This window comes from Phyllobates terribilis, unplaced genomic scaffold, assembly GCF_046119375.1.
Source record: "Phyllobates terribilis strain yellow unplaced genomic scaffold, ASM4611937v1 Scaffold_5725__1_contigs__length_49586, whole genome shotgun sequence".
Classification (NCBI taxonomy): Eukaryota; Metazoa; Chordata; class Amphibia; order Anura; family Dendrobatidae; genus Phyllobates; species Phyllobates terribilis.
In genome coordinates, this window is record NW_027368470.1 from 2,384 (window position 1) to 28,669 (window position 26,286).

The 26,286-nt window shown below is 39.1% G+C and overlaps 1 pseudogene; it reads left to right on the plus strand.

Moving 5' to 3' along the window:
- The first annotated feature begins 4,164 nt into the window (after positions 1-4,164).
- LOC141250451 (uncharacterized) lies at positions 4,165-7,630 on the plus strand (annotated as a pseudogene).
- The last annotated feature ends 18,656 nt before the right edge of the window (positions 7,631-26,286 follow it).

The following is a 26,286-nucleotide window of genomic DNA, read 5'->3' on the forward strand; positions in this document are numbered from 1 at the left end:
CAGTACGATCCAGTACCACGGTTAGGCAAGATAGGAAGGAGATTTGATCCGGGAGTTGATCCTTAACTGAGGAAAGCCACATACATACACCTCACACCATTCAGGACGCTGGAACCCCGAACACTTGGGAAAACGAAGAAGAGAAGGAGTTGGTATGACAAGAGGAATAGGAAGAGGCAAGGTGCCAAATCATAGCAAGTGCATAAGAAGAGAGGAATCATTAATGAGAAGGCCCACGACGGGCCACGTGCTGAATAGTCGAGCCAACGACTTTAAATAAAGGCGCTGACTGGGAGGCAACCCGTCAATAAGGTATTTTTCCATATCCACTTTTCTTTTACCTTTGTTCTTTATTTCATAATGAGGACATTGTGTAGTTTAAGTGTGGGGTGGGGAATTATCTCAACTATCCTAGCTAGTTTGAATTTTTGAGTCTATTTAAAATTAATAGTCGGTTATCATGATCTTCCCCTATTTGATGCTTTGTGGGACTTCTATAATAGTGCATTGGTTTTGAATCTTTTTATTATGCCCTTGATATTGGTATTGCAACTATATATGATGATGATATGATTGATCAGATTTAGGACTTTGGCTTGAGCATGCGATTTATGATTAGAATGCATTAGGTCCAATACTAAGATTGCAAGTCTACCATCTCTTCTCTAGTTTTAACCATATTGTTATTATTATTTTGACCCCGTCCTTTTTCGTTACATTATGCGTAGAAAGAAGACGGCACGGACTGTAAAATGGAACGGACCGTTACTTGAATAAATGGTCTTAAATAAATATAGGCAAGGACCATAAAATGGACGGGCCCGATGCTTTAATACAAATTGGCTTGGACCATAAAACAGATAGGCCTGATGCTTAAATAAGAATTTTAGAGATAAGAAGTACATGGATAAAATGAAAAGGATCATTAGAAAGTTACATGTGAAATTACTTGAGTTGAGTTATGGTCTGTTAAATATGCTTTCAATAGTGTGGGAGCTTGTGCATTATCTTCATAAATTATTAGCATATAGGAGAGAATTAGTCTTGTATTTTATCTTGCGTTATCATCCTTTGTATGCTACTTGCTTAGAGACATGTTTGACATAGTTTAGAGATTCATGATTAATGCACTTGCGTAGAATAGCATAGTTCAAGTATGGGAGAACGATTGATGCCATTGTTGAGTTTAAAGTCTTGTTGAGTTTAAAGTCTTCTTGAGTCTTGCATTATTTTTGAATATTTCTAGAATCGGAGTCTATGCCCGTGTTTTTTGATGATTCTAGGTACCAGGAGCTAGAAAGTTGATCGACGACCACTTCAGTCATGTCATCCATACTCGTTGAGATCACCAAGAAGTTAGCCGCAGCTTACTCGAGGACGAGCAAGGTTCAAGTGTGGGGGTGTGATTGGCGACATCTAGTATGGCGTAACGATAGCTTGTTAGCATCATTTACATGTGTATTGGCCATGATTAGGAGCATATTACCGTAGTTCAGACCTCACGAAGTTAAGTGATTAAACACGACGATTACGAGCACTCGGGAGAAGACCGAGGAGAAGATACAAGAAGGCGAAGGACGAAGACATGCACGAAGGGACGCATCCAAGCTTTTTGCACAGTGGCGCGACGGCGCCTTAGGTAGCGCGACCGCGTCAAGGTTGTGCAAGGTGGCGCAACCGCGCCAACATTAGCACGACCACACCCCTGTAGGGTTCTGTTTACCTCCACCTCTTTGTTGCGGGATTTATTGGGCCTTTTACCAAGTTTTAGATAGAGTTTCGGGCTGGGCCTTTTAGTGATTGTTCCTAGGGTTATGTTCTTTTATAAATAGATGAGAATTTTGCCTTCTTCTATCATTAGTTGTCATTCATTAATTTCATAGTTTAGAGTTTACGTAGAATGATGAGCGAGTAGTCTCCTTAGCTTTGTTCTCCAGGCAGAAGCCTGTGGATTATTGGTTTGTAGACTTCTTCCTTGGTTGTAATAATATATATTATTTGAGTTGTTTCATTATCTTGTACATATTTATTACTGAATGTGATTTATCTATCTAGATTAGCTACCTATGTTGTTTAGATCTATTTCATACTGCTAAGTCTAACTTGTCCGAGTTGGAGAGTCTTGCCATAGGGTAGCAAACAATTGTCTGGGCTAGTTGAACTTGTGATTGTGTGGAGAATGATGATGTGTTAGCAGCCAAGTGGCACTGCATGTTCCTACTTATTCTTGAACTCATTGTTGCCTAGGGATTAACCTTTGATAGTTTCAGGGTTGTATTTAGGTAAGGGCTATTATGACTAGTTCGACTAATTAGCTACACAGGAACAAGGATTAGGACAACTATAATATATAATTTAGAGAATGAACCCGAATAGAATTAAGAAGTAAATGATCAAATCAATAAATCCGTAGTGTAAATACCTGGTGAATGAAGTGTTTTCTCATATTTTCTTTCCTAGTTTAGTTAGTTAGTTAGTATTAATTACTTTTCCCCCTTCTTTGTTACTTACAAGTTAATTAGATTAGATTCACAAGCATTGATCACTAGACTCTTTGAGGAATCGACCCTTTCTTTCCACTTTACTTGTAGAGGTGTTAGTGAGGTATAAATATTACTTGATGCGGCTAAACGAAACCCGTCAATTGCAAGATATGAACATTCATAAGATTGCTAGAATTTAAATAATCATGAATGTATATATTGTCATGGCATAAGATGTTATAGTTTAGTACTTACTCTTGATGAATGTGTTATTGAATATTGACATAATATAAAAACGATTTGTCAGAGTTTAAAATATATATGACAAGTTAATTATTAAAGTGGTCGGGTTTTATAATATTTAGACATCAAAAAATTATAGTAATTACACTACTATAAAAAGAGTCAAATACCCCATAAAAAATATATCGGGCGTGTATTACACGAGATATAAAGATGGGAAATTAACCACATATTATATACACCATACGTGGAAATAGTATGTGGCATATAGGAAATCAAATATCACAGACGTGTATTACACAAAATATAAAGCTGGACTTTCTTTAAAACCAATCTAATACATCATGTTCATTATCACGAGATATAAAGATATAAATGATTAATTCATGGCATATGCTCACTTGCGACTTCTATTTTCAATATCCCGCTTCCCTTTTAATTAAAACAAATTCGGCATGCTTCTTTTTGATTAAAACAAATTTGGCGCTCCCTTATTCATCCCTTCTTCATCCCCTTTGAGGAAGAGAAAAAGAGAGGAGGTGGCCGAGAACGAGAGGGAGGTGCGAGGAAGAGAAAGGCGTTGGCGTCGTTATCAGCTCCACATAGGTCGAGGAAGAGAAAGGCGTCGGTGCCTATCCTGAGGAAGTACGTCTTTCCCATTGCCGACGTCAAGCAGGACAAAAAAAGAGAAGGTGGCTGAGAACGAGAGGGAGGTGCGAGGAAGAGAAAGGTGTCGGCGTCGTTATCAGCTCCACATAGATCGAGGAGAGATACGGTGAGGATGGAAGCGCTTGGGATAAGGGTTTGTGAATTTGTGGCTTGTTTGATTTCTTTCTATGTGATGGCAGCTGATAAAAATCGTGATTGGGCTCTTGATTCCTTCGATCGATACAAAGAGTTCAGGTCAGTAATTTGTTTGATTAACCTAGAAATTCCTATCTAAGCATCAAATTATTACTTCAATTCCTTCCTTCTATGAGCATATCGAGAATCTTGACTCTTGCAGTTATTTGAGCTTTGTACTGGTGTTCTAGTTTCTTGTGATATGAAGTTTAAACCATTATTTTATGCGTTCAGTGACATCTTAAGTTGTGTTGTTGTGTGACTTCAGGTATAGTATGTCAGTGAATGTGATAAGATTTTTATTATTCTAGCATACAATGCTACAGTCTGGCTTATCATCTTCTTCCATCAATATTCCTCCTCACACATTCACATAAGATAGTCTCGGTAACACTTTTTGAAGAAAGAAACTGATGTTTGAGTAAACTCAGTTTACTGGTTAATGGACTATTGTTTGATATTAAGGGAGTCTTAACCTAGGACATAGGTTAGGAAAACTGAAAAAACAATGTGATTAGTGATTAGTAGCTCTGTTTTTATTATTCATTGATTACAACAAGAAACTTAGCAACTTGGTGAATAAATCATAGCTCTAATGGCGTCTTCGTATTTTCGGTTTGAAGATTACATATTTGTTGGACCCTTGTTTGTATTTCTTGATACATGGATTTTAGTTGATCTCTTACAGTTGTATCCCCTTTCAAACATATTGTGGAGTGTAAATTAGTCGGTGGCTTGTAATTAAAGGAAATAATTTTTCACCAGATACATATTGACCTTACAATAGGGACACAAGGGTTTGGTAAAAAAAATCTCAACCATATATGTAATTTCTGTCTGGTTCCAGATCCTATTTTACATATCTGTAATGTATGTCTGGTTCCTTCGATATGTCTTTTCTTCTAGTGGCTTTGAACTGCAAAATAATACATATGGAGACTCCTGGTTTTTTAAAGTTTTGATAGAGTTGTCTGTTTTTGTTGATTCAGAGTGTTAAACAGAAACAAAATTTGTGCAAGGACTATGACAGGAAAAGGCTACAAACACAGGAAATCTGATTTGCATGATGTTAATTTAATTACAAAGAAATTCTATGCAAATTCATAGAACTTAGAATGGTAGGGTAGAACTGGGATTTAAGTTTAAGTATTGATATTTGAGGACCTAATTATATCTGAGTTGGTGAAATTAGCCAAGTTGCTATTATAATTATGGATATTGTAATCTCAAAAGATCTGCATATATTGACATTAAAGACAAAAGTAAATGAAAAGGTCAACCAGAAAGCAAGTAAATATAGGTTGAAGATATAGTATCTTGTTATTAGTTGTCTGTTTCAACAGATTGAGTTGTGATGAACGTGTCAATTCGTACAACACTGTACAGGGGTTAGCAAGGAATATGAATATCCTGCATTATTATATTGTGATCTAATGGTACACAGTTCAAGCCTTGACATAGACAAAGCAGTAATGCTCTATGTAACTGACAATTAAACTACATTCTGATCTTTATTTCATGAATGTTGATGATCTACATTGAGTATGCTCTGCTCGTTCTCAGACTTATGTTTTCAATTTTGAACTTCCATTCATTGTCTTTAAACAATTGATAACTGAGGACTCCTTATCATGTATAGCTCATTATGAGGTTAAATAATTTGTATTTAGTCTTTTGAAGTCATAATTATTCGATCACGCTATACAAAATATTTCACTTGGATACTCGAAACTGTGAAGTTAATTACAAGCAACCAAAGTGCACATGAAGTCTTGGATACTCCTGTTTTCAAGTTGTAATCACTCTTTATAGAAGTCGTGTCTGTCTATGAAGCACTTGATTAATGTATTCTTGCATGAGTTGTTCTATAATTAATTAGTAGTTAATTAGCAGGATTAAGTAGTGGAGTATATAATTTTTGTCCCTCTCTTGTATTTCCGTTGACAGGAAGTACAGGTATACTGCATATTAAGGTGTGCCTGCTAACTCTCATTTTTGTTAACCCTTTCTTTCCATATATGATTGACACCATTTTTGTATTGTTAGATTCATATGTGTGGTGGGATTGGGAGAGATGGGAGAAGGAGATAGATTGGATGGCACTTCAAGGAATTAATCTACCCTTAGCATTTACTGGTCATGAATCCATTTGGCAGAAAGTTTTTATGGTGAGTAAGTTCTAAGGATGCACAAAAGGTAGTAAAGCATCTGCTTAATTCAATCATATTTTAATGATAGGATTTCAATATTAGTAAGGAAGACTTGAATAATTTCTTTGGAGGACCTGCTTTTCTTGCTTGGGCTCGCATGGGAAATCTTCATGGGTAAATATAATTATCTTCGTTTCAAATTTTTTATGTTGACTATGGCTATCAAGAGGCTGAAAAAATTGTGCTTACCTTCATATATTCTTCTTGCACTAGATGGGGCGGACCATTATCGCATAATTGGTTGGATCAACAACTGGACTTGCAAAGATAATATTATCTAGGATGTTGGAGCTAGGCATGACTCCAGGTATCTTTTTGTCATAATAATAAATGACTTTATTGTAAGCCTTAATGTTAAAAATTAACTTTATTAAGTGACGTTTCATTGCAATAAATCTTAAATATTACTATCATTTTCCAGTGTTGCCTTTGTTCTCTAGAAATGTTCCATCTACCCTGACAAAAATCTTCCCTTCATCAAATATTACCAGGCTCGGGGACTGGTATATCTGTCAGATTTTATGCATTTCTTATTATAATGAAAGAAAGAGCAATTAAGTATTTTCTTGTAATATTGGTAGGAATACTGTTGATAAGGACCCAAGGTGGTGTTGTACGTAGCTTCAAGATCCTTCTGATCCTCTTTTTGTTCAAATTGGAGAGGCTTTTATAAAGAGACAAATCGAAGGTGAGATCTCTCGAATGATCAAATGTTATCTATTTTTTATCCCTTCTATGATCCTATTAACATGTCCACATTTTCCTTCTGTTTTCTGAATCAAACAGAATATGGAGACGTGACAAACGTATACAGCTAGTAATCGTGCTAAAATATTTTCACCTCTGATATCAGTTGTTGATTTGAACTTTACTAACAACTGTCATTTTTGTTGTCCTCATTTGGGTCTTTTGTTTTACAGTGATACGTTCAATGAGAATACCCCACCTACTAGCAACCCAACATATTATCATTGCTCGGAGCTTCAGTATATAAAGCAATGTCTAAGGTTGATAAAGACGCAGTTTGGCTAATGCAAGTATGATCCTTTACAAACAGTATTTCATTAGCCTATTGTAACTGGTGATTTGCAACTTGAGTGCAAGTTGAATTAAATTTTACAGGGTTGGCTCTTCTATACAGACTCTTAAGTCCTGGAAGCAGCAACAGATGGAAGTATGTATTTGTCTTCAATCAAAATTCATTTACTTGGAAATTGTTTGAGCTATAAATAAACACTCTGTTAATCTTATGCAGGCACTTCTTCATTTTGTACCTTTTGGAAGATGATAGTTCTTGATCTCTTTGCTGATGTCAAACCCGTATGGAAAAATTCTTCTCAATTTTATGGCACCCCTTATGTCTTGTAATTAATCAATTGCTCATGTTCTATTGTTGAACAAAATTAGCATGAAACTTATATTATTTACTCTAAATTTTCAGTTGCATGTTGCATAACTTTGGTGGGAATACTAAAGTGTATGGGACGCTGGATTCTGTTTCTTCAGGACCTATTGATGCCAGAACCAATGAAAATTCAACTATGGTATATTTTATTTGCGTGGACATCCATTTGTGCATAAATCTACATATTTCTTGATGCCACTGATAGAAGAAACTGCTCATCATGTTGGATTTTAGGTTGGTATTGGTATGTGCTTGGAAGGAATAGAACACAACCCTGTTGCTTTTGAGCTCATGTCTGGAACAAATCTTCAAGGTAGCCTCACCTATAGGTAAGTCAGTTTATTACTATCTTTTTCTCTTAATATGATGGTAGATATGACTTGGTTGATCTGACCAGACAACACTCTCAAAGCATGCAAATTAGGGTCTATATGAAAAAGCTATGAAACTCCATAGCGAGACCTTTATCCAACTCATCAAGGATATTGATGTACTACTTGAATCGGATGATAATTTTCTGCTAGGAACATGGCTTCAGACTGCCAAAGAAGTTGGCATTTAATCCTACTGAACTAAAACAGATCAGACTGCCATAAATCACTATCTTAATGACAAGAAATGGATGTTGATCAATTAATTGACTTGTAAGTTTCATTTATTTGATCAACATACGGTAATATATAAATTTATAAGTTATATATGATGTTTTAATTTTTTGTGATCGAATACTTGCTTCGACTCTTTTGCAGGTAATTTGATATGCATCTTGGAAAAACGACAAGAACAAAACAATCGATCACATGGACTAGTTTTTTTCTCCTTCTACAAATCTAAGACTATTAGCATGCCTGTTTTTGCTTATTAAAATTGCTTGTTTAGTTAAGTAGTGGACCAATAATATTTATTTTTCTTTAATCATGGATGTACTCATTTTTTTGTTTCAAACAAGTGTTATGGTTTTATGAAAACTAAATATTATGTTTTGATTATTTGACTTAAGTAAGTCATTGTGATGTATATTCTGCGACCACAAAAAGAAAAACACATTATCAAGCAAAAGCTATAACAGATTTACAACTATGGTGTATATCATTCCCACAAAACAAAAATTCATGGTGTATAAAGAATATACCTCGGATTATATGGCAAAGGTGTATGAGATGGACCTCGGACTATATGACAAGAATATACCTGGACTATTTCGGTTTACCTCGAATTAAATGACAAGAATATACTACGGTGTATATTCCATATACCTCGGATTATATGGCGAAGGTGTATTTAACTTTAGGAAATATACCCCGGATATTCAATTCACCAGATACCCCGGATAAGTGAGAGAAAATACACCGGTTTAGTTTTATATCCGAGGAATATGATAGGGCTAAACCTACCCACAACCATATGGGATCTGTAACACCCCACACGAGGTGTCACATCGCCACAAATTCCACCCGGAATTCGTAAGGTTCGAAAGGTAAATAATGGATCAATTAAAATTCACACACACATATATATACCCAAAAGAAATCATACATAGGTTGCACAAACGCTCTACAAGGACCCTATTGTTTTTGGGACAAAAGGAAACAACAAAAACAAAGGAAACCCAAGGAGCTGCCTAATCAACGTCATTCACCTCTGATCTCTTCATGTTGCTCCTGTGTTTGTGCAACAGTAGTACCTGGATGTCAAAGACAGAGCTAGCCACAACAGGTCAGTCACAAGGTCAGAAAGACATTAACTAAGCATGATATCCCATCAATTAGCTCAAATAAAGCATATATGAAACTACTCGAAGCAACCAATAGTGCGAAAAGATCATAAGTATAAAATAACATCACTCGAATCACTCGGCCTAACTTGCTTCATTAGTACAACCAAACACAATATAGACTAACTGCCAAAAGAAGATGGTACCACTTCTACCTCTTAAGCCGCAATCTAAGAGGGGTAAATTCCGCTCGTGGAAAATACCGGTTGGGAACGCTAAGTAAAAATGTTCCCCTTGTGACGCTTCTGCAAACCTATGCCCCACTTAGATTCAAAAATAATAATAGTGGGAACGCTCAAATCAATGTTTCCCTTGGAGCGCTTTTGTATACCTATGCTCCACCACAAGTTAATAATGGGAACGCGTACATAAAATGTTCCCCCACATGCATAAAAAAATACTTATACTAGCACACTTTAGAAAATAGGTAAGCTTTTCGAACACTAAACGAAATACCAAACTTAATTTGGCAACAGAGCAAGTCGGAGAAACTTGCCTGAAGTTCTAATGGACCTAAACTGAGTTTTCACGTTAATACTCCAGAACCAAATCAAGTACCTAAATCATATATGCAACAACTTGCTTACGCATAGGCTTAAAATATCAAAGGTACTGATTACTAATATAATTAAGCAAACCCACTGGTAAATACCCAAGTTTAACCTCCGCTTGGGATGGAAAATTCAGTTTCATGAACAATCACCTGTCTTGTAAAATTCAGTTCTCCCTTATCAGAACTCCAAATGCGCCGATTCCAATTCGAGATGCCTATCCACGAGTCTATTTTATGCAGTAAAAATTTCAGATTGATAGAATAATCGAGTTCCATGTTATGACGATTGAATTGAGAGGTCGCAGATGGAACACAGATCCGGAACGAACAATTTGATGTGCGGACAAGAAGAAGATGAGAAACAAGAAGAAGTTGAGAAGACAAAGATGAGAAGGCAAGAATTGAAGGTGGTTAAGTTTAGGGTTTCTTGTAGTGTGAGTGTATATATAAGGATGTTGGGTAACAAGGTTTTACGTGGACTAGTATATTGGCCCAATAATTAATCTGGCCCAAAAATCAAATTACCTCTAATGATTATAGTTAATAAAACTGAAATACTAATAGTATATAAATAAATATTATAACTATTATACATTCTATCTTAAAACTTACCGAAATTAGGAGTATCACATATTCCCCCCCTCAAAAGTAGTTTCGTCCTCGAAACTATATGAAAATAACTCAGGATAACGTTCACACATACTCTTCTCAGTCCCCATGTAGCCTCCTCGACTCCATGGAGGGACCATTGAACTTTTACTAAAGGGTTCACTTTGTCCCCAACTACCCTGATCGATGCTCTAGGACCGCCACTGGATACTCTTCATACATGACATTTTTAGCAATCTCAATCTCATCATAACTTATTATATGATTAATATCAGCAACATACTTCCACAACTAGGATACTTGAAAAACATTATGCACTTTACTCAAGTTTGGAGTTAAGGGCAATCGGTAGGCATGCTCACCGACTCTCTCTCTAAGATCTCAACGTACCTATATATCTCGGGCTCAACTTCCCTTTCTTCCCAAATCGGAAGACTCCTCGAGTTGGTGACACCTTAAGGATAGCATGATCACTAACTTCAAACTCTAAGAGGCTTCGTCGTTTATCAGCATACGACTTTTGACGGCTTTGTAGAGTCAATAATCTCTCTCGAATCACCTTGATCTTTTGCTTTGTCTCTTAAAGCATGTGAGGCTCAGTCCAATGGAATCAATTCGATCATCCCAACAAATTAGTGAATAACAACGACCATACAATGCTTCATTCGGTGCCATCCGGATAGATGTATGCCAACTATTGTGGCAAACTCCACTAATGGCAATTGAGTTTCCCAATCTGATTTCAGTCAAGTGCACAAGCTCGTAATATATCCTCAAGTGTCTGAATTGTCCTCTCTGACTAGCAATTGATCTGTGGGTGGTAGGCTGTGCTAAAACATAGTTCGGTTCCAAGCACTACATGGATCACTTTCCAGAACCTCGAAACAAAACGACCATCATGATCAGACACAATTGTCTTTGGGGCACCATGAAGTCTTACAACCTCTCTAATAAAAATCTCCGATAGCTTCTACGGACCCCAAGTCTCTTGAATACCAAGAAAATGAGATGACTTTGTTATCATGTCAACAATTACCCAAATGGCATCCACGCCCTTCTTGGTCTTGGGTAGTCCTATAACAAAGTCCATGGAAATGACTTCTCATTTCCACTCCGGAAATGGAAGTGGCTGAAGCATTCCTGCATGTCTTTGGTGCTAAATCTTGACATGCTGACAAGTCAAACACTAAAAAAAACTCTACAACATTATTCTTCATGTTGGTCCACCAATAGAGTTATTTAAGGTCCTTTTACATCTTACTCGTGCCTAGATGCACAGAATAAAGGTTTAAATGAGCTTCCACCATTATGGTCTTTCTTAAGGCTCATTAGCCGAGACAAATAGACAGTTCCTTAGTCTCACCACTCCGTGCTCATGCACTAGGAACCCTGGTACCTTACCTTGGAGTACCTCACTTCGGATTCGAGCTAGCAATTGATCTTTATCTTTCCCTTTCTAGATAGATCTGAATAACAAAGACTGAATTTCTAGCATGCTTAGCTGTCCATGCATACTCGGGAGCCAAACCTCGATAGCATATCTAATCAAGTCTTGTTGCAAGGCCGGCTATACAGTCAACTGAGAGAGAATCTTCTCCCATACTGATTTTCTACTTAAACCATCTGCCAATATATTAGCCTTTCCTGGATGATACAAAATCTCCAAGTCATAGTCCTTAATCAACTCTAACACTCTTCACTGCCTCATATTCAATTCTTTCTCGGTAAAGATGTACTTCAAACTCTTATGATCAGTGTAAATTTAGCAAGTTACACATAAATATAGAGATGCCTGATCTTCAATGCAAACACAATAGCTGCCAATTCTAGGACGTGTGTTGGATATTTAGTCTCATTGACTTCAACTAACAAGAAGCATATGCAATGACATGCTCATTTTGCATTAGTACACATCCCAAAGCCTGTCTTGAAGCATCACTATATATCACAAACCCGTCGGTACCCTGAGGTAAGGTCAAAATTGGTGCAATTGTATGTCTTTTCTTAAGCTCCTCAAAACTCCTCATACAATAGTCATCCCACTCAAACTTCATGGTCTTATGTAAAAGGTTAGTTAGTGGTTGGGCAATACGGGAGAACCCTTCCATTAAGCTATCCTGCAAACCAAGAAAGCTCCTAACCTCTTTAACATTCTTCAGAGGCTGCAATGTAGAGACCGCTTCAATCATCTGAGTATCAACCTTGACACCCTCATCTGAGATGACATGACCAAGAAAGGTAACTTCTGACATCCAGAAATCACACTTGGACAATTTAGCATACAATTGGTGCAATCAAAGTTGACCCATTATAAAGCCTTAAATGTTCAGCGTGTTCCTCCTGACTTCGGGAGTATATCAAAACATCACCAATAAAGACAACGATGACCTAATCCAAATACTCTATGAACACCTGGTTATCAGCTCCATGAAAACAGCAGGCGCATTAGTCAAACCAAAAGGCATTATCATAACCTCTTAATGTCCATACCTCGTACGAAAAGCAATCTTAGGAACATCTTCATCCTTAATCCTTAACTGATGATACCCAGATGATGTAGGGAAATCCCTACAAGGCTCGGATCTAGAGTTCAAACCTTTCAAACATCAAGAACAGTGTTCTAGATGTTATCCTAGCTTGGAAACAAGCTTGGATGCAAAATAGAGATAGAAGTGAAATGAGAACAAGGGGGATAAGTTCTTGAGTGATTCTTATTCACTCTTGCAAGCACCTTGGACTTAACCTCAACACAATGCAAGCCAACAAGAAACAAACAAGCTATAACACAACACAACTAGGGGATATACCACCTAGAGCACCATGAGTTTCCCTAATCAAGTTCATACAATAACAATCACACAAACAAGATATAATTGGGCAAGAGATAATGGTTGTTTTCAGTTGTTCAACCAACAAACCAAGGTGGCCCTCAAATGATAGAAAGGAGTCTATGCTCAACTTACAACTTGTGTGTTTTTAATCAATTCAAAGGCCCGGAATAATGAGCTATCTCTTGGCTTTTATACCAAGTGAGAACCGGCCCTTTGAACCTCATAAAGTTCACTTAATTAAGACCAAAATACCCTAAGAAATGTTTCATAAAAAACATAAAGAAGCTTGTGCAAAATGCACTTGAAAGTGACATAGCCGGCTAGAGGTCTATCCGGGTATGTCCTAAAGTTGGCTCTTTGTAGCTTGACTTGGTCCAGAAATGACCAAGTGTTCTTCATGGAATTTGTATAGGAGAGATACCTCTTTGACATGTCAAAAGAGTAGAGGAAATGGGCTTCATCTCCTGGTCCATATTGAGAGCTAAAATGGCTTGCCTAACTTGATCTTTGGTCCTCTTAGCCATGGCTCTTGTGATTGCCCTTTGTGGAGTTGTTGATAGGGATGCTCCTGCATCATTCCCTCCTTCTTTTGAAGGGCCTGACCTCAGGCCATCTTCAGTATTGATGATTGGAGCCTCTTCTTGTTCTTCCCCTTCCCTAGCTTCTTCCTTGAGTCTGACCTTCCTCCTATGCTTGTTCTTTGCCTCAGCTACACTTGTGGGTAAGCTCTCCAGCCTCTCTTTGGTCCTTTCATGTAGCTCCTTGATGAGTTTAACCTGGTTCCCTGCACTATAGTCACACTTCTCTTTGCTAGGCAAAGGAATAAGATCAAAGGGGGTTAGAAGGTGTACCATACACACACATAAAAGGACTTACCTTGGTGCTTGAGTGTTGTGGCCCTATTGTAGGCAAACTCAACACGTGGCACAATGTCTTCCCTTGCTTTAAGGCTAGTCTCAAGCAAGGCTCTAAGCATGGTCCCTCTTAGTGGTGGAAGTCCAATGGGTAGCTCTTGTGGAAACAACTCATGGAACTCATCTAGCACCTTTTGGATGGTATTAGAAAATGTGTGGCTGGGTGCTTCTGATGTGAAGGTGGGATGCTTGACTAAGCTCCTTAGTATATCATCCTTGGGAAGAAATTCATCCCTTTGAACTTCCTTGATCACTAGCATGGAGTATTGTCCTTGGGACTTGGAGTTGTGCAAAACCAGGGACTTGTCCTTGGTCTTAGGCCTCTCTTGTGCTACCATCTTGTCCCTTTCCTTGGCTCTCTTAGCCTCAGCTGCTTCTACAATCTGAATTGGTGTCATAGGTTTCAAAGTAACCAACTTACCATTAACCATGAAGGAGTACTTGTTAGAAAAGCCATCATGTGTAACTTTATTGTCATATTGCCATGGTCTCCCTAAGAGTAGATGACAAGCCTGCATGGGTAAGACATCACAAAGAATAGTGGCCACATATGAGCCTATCTTAAAGGTCACATTACATTGCTTGTGAACCTTGAGTTCTCCACTATCATTCATCCAATGTAGTTTGTAAGGTCTAGGATGTAATATGGATGGAAAGTCTAGCTTTTCTATCAATTCACTACTAGCTATATTGCAACAACTTCCTCCATCAATAATCACATCACAAACCTTGTCTTTGATCATGCATCTACTATGGAAAATGTTCTCCCTTTGATTATCTTCAACCAATTCAGTTTGGACACTTAGAACTCTCCTACAAACTAGCACTTCACCATGTTCATAACCTATCTCCTCTGGTTCTTCCCTTAAGTCCACATCTAGGTCATTACTAGGTTCATTATCTTCATGCTCACTTTCGGATTCATATTGTCCCATAGCATTAATGAACATAACTCTCTTGTTAGGACAATCTCTCATGAAATGGCCTTGCCCCTTGCATTTGAAGCACTCTAAACTACTAGACCTAGGTAAGGGGTATTAGTCACATTAGGGGGTTTAGAAGTACTCCCTGAATTGCCCATGGCCTGGCCTTGGGGCTTAGGTGGATCCCTTTGTGGATAGGTTTCCTTGGGTGCTTGAGTATGGGTGGTGCTTGGCTTGGTAGCCCATGGGGTGCTTGATCCCATTGGTCTAGAAGTTGGCCTTGTTGTTTGCACCATCCTAGCCTTCATCTTCCTTTCAACCTTGATAGCATTATGAAATAATTGCTCACTAGTTTCATAAGGATACATATCTACCTCATTGGAGATGGAAGGGTTCAACACCCTTAGAAACCTTGCATTGGTGGCCATTGGGTCTTCTCTGATGTTGGCCTTGATCATGGCCATATGCATTGCATTATATACCTCCTCCACACTCTGATTTCCTTGCTTCAAGGTCTCTAACTTGTGCCTTAGCTCCCTTGCATGGTGCTCAGGTACAAATCTTTCTCTCATGACCCTCTTCATGTCATCCCAATTCTGGATGGGAGGCTCTTGTCTTTCTCTTCTCCCTTGGACCAAGTTATCCCACCACAACATAGCATAATCTTGGAATTCAAGGATAGCAAGTTGTACCTTCTTTTCTTCATTGAAGTTGTGGCATGACCAGATTTGGTCCATCTTTCTTTCCCATGACATGTAGGTGTCCGGATCACACTTGCCCTCAAATGGTGGAATCTTCACCTTTATCTTGCCAATGCCATCCTCTTCTCTTGGCCTAGGTACTTGCTCAAACCCTTGATCATGTCTTGGTTGCCTTGGAGCTGGTCCTAGATGGTGTAATGGGGCATGTCTAGGGGCTTGCTCAAAGGGTTGCTCATGTCTAAGTTCCCTAGGAACATACCCATAAGGGTGCTCATTCCTTTGGAACCTTACCCTCCTTCCTCTACTCCCTCTTCCTCCAAATCTCATGTACCTATCATCCTGAAACTCATCAACAAAATCATCACTTTATCTATTCACATTAGGAGAATCAAAGTTAGGAAACTCCCTTTGGTATTGCATAGGTGATGGTCTTGCTTGGGGTGAAACATGTTCCCTAGTTGGTATCCTAATAGGCTCGGGTCTGTTTATGGGTGAGATGGAGCCTATCCTCACATCTTGTCTAGGAATAGGAGCATGGGAGTGTGCATGAGAGGGTTCGCCTGGTTCATATTGGTTCCTTAAGATCCTAGGAGAACTCCTTGGTGATTTATGTTTTGACTCCAATGTTGCCATTCTACTAGAGAGCTCTTGGTGATTTCTAGCTATGGTGTCAGTAAGGGTCCTTATGAGTGAGGCTAGGTCTGGTTGAGGGTTGGTGATACTTTGCTCTGAGTTGATAAAAGGGTTCACCTCCTCTTGTTGAGAATGATGGGGTGAGCTAGACATTGTCACACAAACAACAAGCAAAGATGTTAAGTTAGAGTAATAACTTGTGTTTGATTTGTGTCTTCCCTCACACTCAAAGATAATCTCACAATCTCTGCTCAATATAGTACCTTATAAGTGTGAAATGATTTGAGTGAAGCTAGATTAAGTACACTTAATGATGCCAAAGAAACAAGAGTTATAGCATGCAGTTTTAGGTACTTAGGCAAAACAGAATTGTTTTAGTGTGTTTAGCTCAAGAGGGGCGAAGGGCTATTACCTTAGTCTGAGGTGAACAAGAAGCCCTTGGAGTCCCCTTGTAATTGCCTTCAAAAGTTCCTTGGAAAAGGCTGAGGATTGTGTTTAGGAAAAGAAAAGAAGTTAAGTAAACCACCTTAGGTGTACTACTTCTCTTAAGGCTAAAAGGTGGGGTATGGCTTAAGTTGTGAAGGGCACTTGGCAATCCCTTCTCTCCGTCTTCTCTGAGTATTATGACCACTTGGTCACGTTCCAAATGTTGCACTTGGAGTACACAACAAAAGGTACAAGGTTTAATGTTGAATAGGCAAGCTAGCACGTTACCGGGTACAAAAGTGTGTTGTCAAGCAACTTTGGGTGTGTTTTTCAAGAGGTCAATGGGCTGCAATGGATGTGACTTTTCTTGAGCCTTGTAGTGGAGGTTTTTCTAGGTAGAGGGCTCAGGTCAAATCCAAAAAGGCACGGCTCAATGAGGCTGCAATGCCTGGGGAAAATGCTAGGTCAACACTTTTGGAAAGGAGAAGTGACACTTTACCGCTTTGGGAAAGGTTTTGGCTTTAGTGTTTTGGACAATCTACTCGTGCCCTTGGTCTGATTTTTGTTTCCCTCCACAGATCAAATGTTGTTCTTCATGGGGCACATGAGTGTTCTTCGTTTGGTTGTGTTTGGATTGAGGGGTGAAGCTCCAAAGTTGGGTTCTTGACCACTTTTGTGCGTGAATCAAGCACCCGGTTTTCTGCCTCTGGAGTGATTTTCTTTGCCTTGGTCAGAACGATCTACTCGGTGGATTTGGGTGATTTTTGTTGCTGTAGAAAGATCAAGACCTGTACTTTACACTTGGTTCAGATTGTTCTTGAAGATGGCTGCGTTTAGTAGGGCTAAAAAGGTCTGGCTTTTGGTATCTTGCTCGGCGCTGGTTCCCGGAACAAGACACAGATTTGGGTGAAGGGTAGGTTTTCCTTGGAACTTCCGAAGCCAAACTTAGGGAATTCCTTAGGCAACTTCCTCACCTTCAACCTTGGGTTTAGTCCTGCAAAAAGTTCAAGCATTCATCTTGGTTAGACCAAAGAAACAAGGTAAAGAAAAGGCTAGCTTTTGTGGGTTTTCACAATGTTTTTGTCAAGTGTTCTTGCAAGAACTTGCAAGGCACTTGGTTTTGGGTTTTCTAAGGTGAACAAAGGATGAACTCACTGAGCTCTGATACCACTTGATGTAGGGAAATCCCTACAAGGCTCGGATCTAGAGTTCAAACCTTTCAAACATCAAGAACAAGTGTTCTAGATGTTATCCTAGCTTGGAAACAAGCTTGGATGCAAAATAGAGATAGAAGTGAAATGAGAACAAGGGGGATAAGTTCTTGAGTGATTCTTATTCACTCTTGCAAGCACCTTGGACTTAACCTCAACACAATGCAAGCCAACAAGAAACAAACAAGCTATAACACAACACAACTAGGGGATATACCACCTAGAGCACCATGAGTTTCCCTAATCAAGTTCATACAATAACAATCACACAAACAAGATATAATTGGGCAAGAGATAATGGTTGTTTTCAGTTGTTCAACCAACAAACCAAGGTGGCCCTCAAATGATAGAAAGGAGTCTATGCTCAACTTACAACTTGTGTGTTTTTAATCAATTCAAAGGCCCGGAATAATGAGCTATCTCTTGGCTTTTATACCAAGTGAGAGCCGGCCCTTTGAACCTCATAAATTTCACTTAATTAAGACCAAAATACCCTAAGAAATGTTTCATAAAAAACATAAAGAAGCTTGTGCAAAATGCACTTGAAAGTGACATAGCCGGCTAGAGGTCTATCCGGGTATGTCCTAAAGTTGGCTCTTTGTAGCTTGACTTGGTCCAGAAATGACCAAGTGTTCTTCATGGAATTTGTATAGGAGAGATACCTCTTTGACATGTCAAAAGAGTAGAGGCAATGGGCTTCATCTCCTGGTCCATATTGAGAGCTAAAATGGCTTGCCTAACTTGATCTTTGGTCCTCTTAGCCATGGCTCTTGTGATTGCCCTTTGAGGAGTTGTTGATAGGGATGCTCCTGCATCACCAGACCTCAAGTCAATCTTAGAGAAGACAGAGGCACCATGCAAATGATCTAACAAGTCATCAATTCTTGAAGGGGATACTTGTTCTTTACTGTAACCTTGTTCAACTCTCTGTAGTCAATGCATAGGCGCATAGATCACTCCTTCTTCCTGACAAACAAGACAGGTGCTCCGCCGGATATACCCTTTCTCAGATCATTCCTCTAGTTGCTTCTTCAACTCCTTCATTTCTATGGGTTCCATCCTATATGGAGCTCTAAAAATTGTTGTTGTACCAAGTTCCAGATCAATATAAAAATCAACCTCTCAACATGGTGGCAATCCAAGCAACTCCTCTGGAAATACATCGACAAATTCCTGCACTATAGGAATATCAACTATCTTTGGCTCCAGGTTTTTCTCACGCAAGACATAACACCAATATCTGATACACCTTGATTCAATTCATTGCTTCCATTGCATTGATCAAGTTCTTGGACTCACCGAGTTGGCGACCTATGAATACATGCTTCGATCTGTCGCTAGCAGTAACTGTAATGGTGTGACCCTTAAGATCCATCACTGCTTGGTGTCTTACCAACCAGTCCATGCCAAGAATGATGTCATCATGGTTTAAGGCCATAACAAGAAAATCACACTCCCAATCCTAATCACCTAAGCGAACCGGGCAGTTCCTAAGTTCTCGATTCTTTACTACCTTACTCCTTTCAGGCATACCCACAACAAAAAAAGGGGTAATCATAATTGCAACTAAGGCCAAGTCTTCTTGTAGTAGTGGGAGCATTGGGCTTTTCGGTCCTCCTCATTGAAAATCTCTATGCGGAATAGATCTTGTGTTAGAAGTAGCAGCCTCACTATCCTGCCTCCACTCTATCTGGTCTTGACGTTTTCTGGGGCATCTGTGATGAACCCTACCTAGACTGATGAACAATGCTTCTCGGAGTTTGAGTTGAAAAATGAGACTGAGTAGCATTCTTCTGGCTACAAAAGAAAGCAATATGGCCATCTCACCCACAACTAAAGCACTTCGCAAAAGGCCTAGGGCATTCATTTCTCAAATGGTCTGGGCTTCTGCGATTAAAACAACTTCTACCCCTGGTTACAAACTCAGGCTGATGGGGCACTCCTGTACGGTCATTCCTCCAAGGTATAGAGGACTCCCCCGAATAAGCTGAAGTGAAATTTGACTTCTTAAATGCACCATCTCAACTACACGAAGTTGCAAACTAAATCCTCTACCTCTTGTTACCTGGACATGAGTCCTTACTAGAGGCGTCATCTCAAAGCTTACAATTTTGTAACTAATACTAATAATGATCTATGAATAACTAATAAGCAACATATTTACCTGCACAAGCACCATGAGAGATCGGCAACCGACGTTGCTAATCCTGGACCCAACCCAACAAACCTAGGCTCTGATACCAACTTATGTAACACCCTAACACGAGGTGTCACATCGCCACGAATTCCACCCGGAATTCGTAAGGCTCGAAAGGTAAAAAATTGATCAATTAAAATACACACACATATATATATACCCAAAAGAAATCATACATAGGTTGACACAAACGCTCTACAAGGCCCCTAATGTTTTTGGGACAAAAGGAAACAACAAAAACAAAGGAAATCCAAGGAGCTGCCTAATCAACGTCATTCACCTCCGATCTCTTCATGTTGCTCCTGTGTTTGTGCAGCAGTAGTACCTGGATGTCAAAGACAGAGCCAACCACAACAGGTCAGTCACTAGGTCAGAAAGACATTAACTAAGCATGATATCCCATCAATTAGCTCAAATAAAGCATATATGAAAATACTCGAAGCAACCAATAGTGCGAAAAGATCATAAGTATAAAATAGCATCGCTCGAATCACTCGGCCTAACTTGCTTCATTAGTACACCCAAACACAATATAGACTAACTGCCAAAAAGAAGATGGTACCACTTCTACCTCTTAAGCCGCAACCTAAGAGGGGTAAATTCCGCTCCTGGAAAATACCGGTTGGGAACGCTAAGTAAAAATGTTCCCCTTGGGACGCTTCTGCAAACCTATGCCCCACTTAGATTCAAAAATAATAATATGGGAACGCTCAAATCAATGTTCCCCTTGGAGCGCTTTTGTATACCTATGCTCCACCACAAGTTAATAATGGGAACGCGTACATAAAATGTTCCCCCATCTGCATAAAAAAATACTTATACTAGCACACTTTAGAAAATAGGTAAGCTTTTCGAACACTAAACGAAATACCAAACTTAATTTGGCAACAGAGCAAGGCGAAGAAACTTGCCTGAAGTTCTCGAGGACCTAAACTGAGTTTCACGTTAATACTCCAGAACCAAATCAAGTACCTAAATCATATATGCAACAACTTGCTTACGCATAGGCTTAAAAATATCAAAGGTACTGATTACTAATATAATTAAGCAAACCCACTGGTAAATACCCAAGTCTAACCTCCGCTTGGGATGGAAAATTCAGCTTCTTGAACAATCACATGTCTTGTAAAATTCAGTTCTCCTTGCTCAGAACTCCAAATGCGCTGATTCCAATTCGAGGATTCCGATCCACGAGTCTATTTTATGCAGTAAAAATTTCAGATTGATAGGATAATCGAGTTCCAAGTTATGACGATTGTATTGAGAGGTCGCAGATGAAACACAGATCCGGAACGAACAATTTGATGTGCGAACAAGAAGAAGATGAGAAACAAGTAGAAGTTGAGAAGACAAAGATGAGAAGGCAAGAATTGAAGGTGGTTAAGTTTAGGGTTTCTTGTAGTGTGAGTGTATATATAAGGATGTTGGGTAAAAAGGTTTTACGTGGACTAGTATATTGGCCCAATAATTAATCTGGCCCAAAAACCAAATTACCTCTAATGATTATAGTTAATAAAACTGAAATACTAATAGTTTATATAAATAAATATTATAACTATTTTACATTCTATCTTAAGACTTACCGAAATTAGGAGTATCACAGGATCAACTGTAGTTTTTTAAGTATCGTTCCCACGAGTACAAAGTAGTATCTTTTGTAACTAAACTGGTAAGCTAAGTCGTGATAAGAGAATTTGATGATTATGCTACGAAAATAAGAAAACACAACTTTTGGAAGGATATGTGAATGAGAAATATCTAGGATCAAGGATCACCACAACAACTCCTTGGTAGATTACAAGATACGTTTATCAAATAATAGCATGGACTTGTTTGACGGTAAGCAATCAAACATATCTACTAATTCCTTTCAGACAATAGTAGACTTATCTAAACTATAACTAACAATCACTGTCGTGCAAAGTTAATCAAGCATAGACTAATAGGCACTTAGAAACTAGAACTACATCGGGATAACATCCACTTTCATGCTGAGCTAAGTCCAACCTCACCTAGGTTTCTATGATTACTGACAGGCGTAAAACGGTCGTTGTTCCTATCAAAGATAATCCAACTAAACAATCCACTAGTAAAGTGGTAAGTCAGAGTCGAATCCCAAGAGATCCACGACGATAGTCTATTTCTTTCGTGTTACCTAGTAGTAACTAGGGGGGCTTTGAATGTTGTAATCTAAAGTAACAATAATAAAACGGTAAATGTTGGATTTGTAAACTATTACGATGAGAAGCTCACTCTTTTAGCATCAGTGCATTATTCTTATGGAAAGTTGATCATCGAATTCTATTAATCCTATATTCTTAATTATCTAATCTAGTTGTCCTACTCTTTGTTCGTAAATTGAAACTAGTCCAAATAGTCCTAGAAGCCCTTGTTGTAAGCAATAACCAAAAAAATCCTAAGGTTCAAAAGCGCAACAGCATAAAGATCAAAGATAAGTAGGCTCATGCAATACCATTGGCAAATCGCCGATACTCGACACAGGTTTATAATTTGTACAAAATAAGCACTCACAAATAGTCTATGGAAATTCTGATTGCTACCTAAAAGACAAGACTTTTCAAATCGAATTATCAATCCTAGCAATATGAATGAATAATAATCAACCTAGTTGTACACCTAAATCAAATCAAGATCAATCAATAGACAATAAAGCACAAGAGATCATAAAACAATTCTGAATTCAACTTAGAACAATAACATAAGAATTCTCACAACATAAATCCTAGAATAATGGCTTCAACCTAAGAGTGAACTAGTAAGATCTTAGCCAGACATAGCCAATTGAAAGAAATACATAATTATGGATGAAACTAACCAGGAATGAAGGTGAAAGTGGCACAAAGGTGGGAGCTTTCTTCTTGGCTGCTGAATTTCTAAGGATGAAGTTGTGAAATTGGACAAAGGTCTAATCTAACCTAATATCTAAGGGTATATATAGTTCCTATTGAAAAGGAAATAAAATAAATCAAAAGAAATAATAAAATAGGGAAAAAGAAATCAGAATATCGGACTAATATCTTCAATTTGGGTCGGTCCGTGTCCGTGGTCGCGATCGAGACATGTGGGTCGCGATCACGATCTGGCTCCAGTTCTCAGGGTCGGCATGAGTCGCGATCGTGACAGGATGGTCTCGGTCGAGACATGTCTACTGAGGCTAAGTCTCGATCGCGACATATAGTCTCGGTTGAGACATCTTCTCTAAGGCTGGATCTCAATCGTGACAACTCCTCTCGGTCGTGTTGTCTTCTCTCGAACCGGTCTTCGGTCTTCTATAAGCTTCGAGGCAGCTTGGCTTCGCCTCTCGGCTTCTCCATGGGTATATGCGTGGTATCCTTCTCTCTAGCTCCATCCCAAATGCACTAAAAGAGAGTACAACCGGGATCTTCATGATCAAACCATAAAATAACGCTTATGAGTATCCCGCAAATCCATAAATGAGCACCATACCGGATCCCGGGAATACCACTCAATAAGCACCTAAACACCACTAATCATAAGCTAATAGTCGCTAGTTAACACCATATAATAAGCTCTTATCAAACCTCCCCACACTTAAACCTTGCTCGTCCTCGAGTAAGCAAAATAAAACTCGCTCCTCCTAAAAAGCACAAAGGTCTACAGTAAGTGTAGAGAAAGCTTGCTAGCGACTGTACTTCAAACTCCAAGTGTATCGAGCACTAACTAACTCTGATCTATCTCCTTATGTCTCCAAGATTTCCTACCCAAAACCCTCCTTATTTCTCCACTTCATATGTCACCACTCCAATACAATAGTAAAATCGAACCAAGTGGTGTGCGTTTAAGCACATGTGGAATTCCTAATCTCCTCTAAGGGCAAGAGTACATAAATATAACATAATAAAGATAGAATCGAGTCTCCCACTCGCTTATACACTTCTTATTCCTCCTCTTCAAGTAATGTCCTAAACCACTAGATAATATGATGAATCCACAAATCACAACCACCAATCCTAATTCAAAAATCTGCATAGTACAACCACAACAATATGCATCAAACTCCAAGAAATAGAAATCTAATCCTAGAATCTAACACAACCGCCAATAATATGTAGCAAAACTAATGAACTAGTTGAATGGTAGGCATGCAAGGTGTGGATAACAATAAGCTCATAAACAAAGAGATAAAAGGCCAAAACTAACTCCTTATCCCTCCTTGGTGAATCCTAGAACCCGATACATCCTTCAACTCCCTTCTTATGTCTCTGGCGCCAATAGATATGCAATCAATATAATCAATCACAAAACAAAGTAAATCCGGCGCCATTTCGGGTTTTCACCAAAATTCTAAGTGGTAGAACTTTTTCTTTCTTTTCTATTTTTATTTTGAGGCACCAACCTTTTCCTTTTTATTCAATTCTTACTTGCCTAGTTTTTATTCTTTTTATTTTTTATTTTTTTCTGATTTTTATTTTTGTTGGAGCCCCCCTTTTCGATCCATTCCTTTTTTACTCTCCATGGATTTTTCTGATTTTTCTTTTCTTTTCAAATAAAACGATGCAAAAGTTCAAGCAATATAAAATTCGGTACAGACTCGATCGAAAAACAACTAGAACAGTTCAGCAAAGACTCTAAAACATAAAGAAAGTCAGCGGAATAGCAAGAGAAAACCAAAAACAACACCATAAAACTCCTCGGTACGTCAACTCCTCTCCCCACACTTGAATAGTGCATTGTCCTCAATGCAGCAAAAGAGGACATCATAAAAAGGGAAGAGGGAGAAGGTACCACAATCACTCCTCGGCGTCGTCCGAATTGAGCTCTCAGCCAGACCGTATCTCGGTCGTGATATCTGGGTCGCGATCGCAACATCTTTACTGGGACGAAATCTCGGTCGTGACGCCTTGGTCGCGATCGCGACACTGTTGAGTTTGGGTGATTTGTGGGGGTTTGATTACTCCAATGGCTTCCTACCTGCTATCTCCGCGGTTCTTCCTATAAAATAAATGAAACAAAAACAAGATAATGGAAGAAAACGTTAGTATACTCCCTCGGGTTGCCTCCCGATCAGCGCCTTAGTTAACGTCGCGGCACGACGTAGTATGACTTAATCCTCGTTTTTCGATCCCTTCCGGATCGCATCATCTAACAGCATCTTCTTGAACCATGGATGGAAAGGTTTGAACCTTAGACCATTCTCTTCCTTGACCACCCATTTTTGCTTGGGCTTCTTTTGCTCCTTACTCTCCCCACACTTAGACTTACCCTTGGGCTTTGTTTTCGCCTTTTTCGTACCCTGCACAACAACTTTAGCAGGTTTCTTTCCCTGTGTGGTTAGTGAGGTGGGGCTACTGCCCAAAACAACATGCGAGCCTAGTTTGGAGGGTTCGATAACATCCATAATACTAAATACCGAGCCATCATCCAGGGATTTTGTCGTAGTCTCATATATATTAAAATTGACAAAATCCCCGTCCAACTCGAGCGTAAGCACCCCAGTATCTAGGTCTAGTTTTGTTTTAGTTGTCCTCATAAAGGGTCTACCTAGTAGGACAGGTACAGCCTGCTTATCATGAACATCATCTAGTACATAAAAATCTGCAGGGAATATAAGGTCCTCGACCATAACCAACACATCTTCGACCAATTCTTTCGGGTAAATCGTAGACCCGTCAGCTAAGTGAAGAACGATCCCTGTCCTACACATAGATTTTAATTCTAATGATTTATACAACGAGTAAGGTAAAACATTAATAGATGCTCCTAGATCTAGCATGGCTTTATCGATTTTTGTTTTCCCTATAGTGCACGGGATACTCACCATCCCTGGGTCTGAGCGCTTGGCAGCTATCTTCCGTTGGATGGCCGCCGAAACTCTTTCGCTGACTTGGACTTTCTGCCTTCCTTGTAGCTTCTCACTTCTCTTCTTAGTGCAGAGTTCTTTCAAATGTTTAGCGTAGCGAGGGACATTCTTGACGAGTTCGAGAAGAGGGATATTCACTTTACACTTACTAAGCGTTTTGAAAGTCTCCTTGTAGTCGTGGACATCGGCATTTAGTAGCGGTCGAGATGTACGGTCGCGGTCAAGATTGGATGAACTGGAGCTAAGTCACGGTCAAGATATTGTGTCGCAGTCGAGATTCTTGTCGATCAAATTTTCGGAAACTCGGGTACCGTCATCTCAGTCGAGACATACATGTCGCGATCGCGACAACTCTACTGGGGCCAAGTCTCGGTCGCGACTTTCCTGTCTTGGTCGAGATGTCAGCTCAGGAACCGTTTTCAGCATCTCTTCCTCTACCTTTTCATCGAGTGACAGTCCACCTCGTATCATGATGACACTTACGTTCT